Genomic DNA, 749 nt, shown 5'->3' with positions numbered 1-749 from the left:
AGAGTCGGACACGACTGAAGCGACTTAGCAGCAGCAGCAGCAGCAATATGGTGACAGTTATGGGAGATAATACTTTTGAAATCAGACCCCCTTATTATATGCTCTTAGAGTTTTTGGTAACACTTGTCACATTTATAATGTCACTTTTATTTTCAAAAATTGTGTTTATTTATTTTTGGCTATACTGGGTCTTCGTTTCTGCATGGGTTTTTCTCTAGTTGTGGCAAGCAGGGGCTATTTTCATTGTGGTATGCAGGCTTCTCATTGATACGGCTTTTCTTGCTACAGAGTACAGACTGTAGGGCACACGGGCTTCAGTATTTGCAGTATGTGTGCTCAGTAGTTGCGGCTCCTGGGCTCTAGATCACAGGCTCAGTAGTTGTGGCACATGGGCTTAGTTGTTCCACTGCATGTGGAATCTTCCCAAATCTGGGATGGTACTCATGACTCCTGCATCGGCTGGCAGATTCTTTACCACTGAGCCACCAGGAAAACCCCTATAATGTCATTTAACTACGTGTTTTGATCTGCGCCCTTCTTTCCTAGTATAATTGTAAACTCTGAGAAGGAAAATCATCTGTTTTGCCCACAATTGTGTTCCCAGGGACTAGCATGATATCTCGCAAAGAAAAATTGTTCACTAAAAACTTGTAGGAAAAAAATGGAGGGAAACGCATTCACTTATTCTTACTCAGATTTTCCCTGTTCCTTCACCAGAATAGATTAATAGAATGAAAGAATGGTCAAAT

The sequence above is a fragment of the Bison bison genome, unplaced genomic scaffold (genome assembly GCF_000754665.1).
Source record: "Bison bison bison isolate TAMUID 2011002044 unplaced genomic scaffold, Bison_UMD1.0 scf7180017853785, whole genome shotgun sequence".
NCBI classification, from domain to species: Eukaryota; Metazoa; Chordata; class Mammalia; order Artiodactyla; family Bovidae; genus Bison; species Bison bison.
This window is presented reverse-complemented; position numbering follows the sequence as displayed.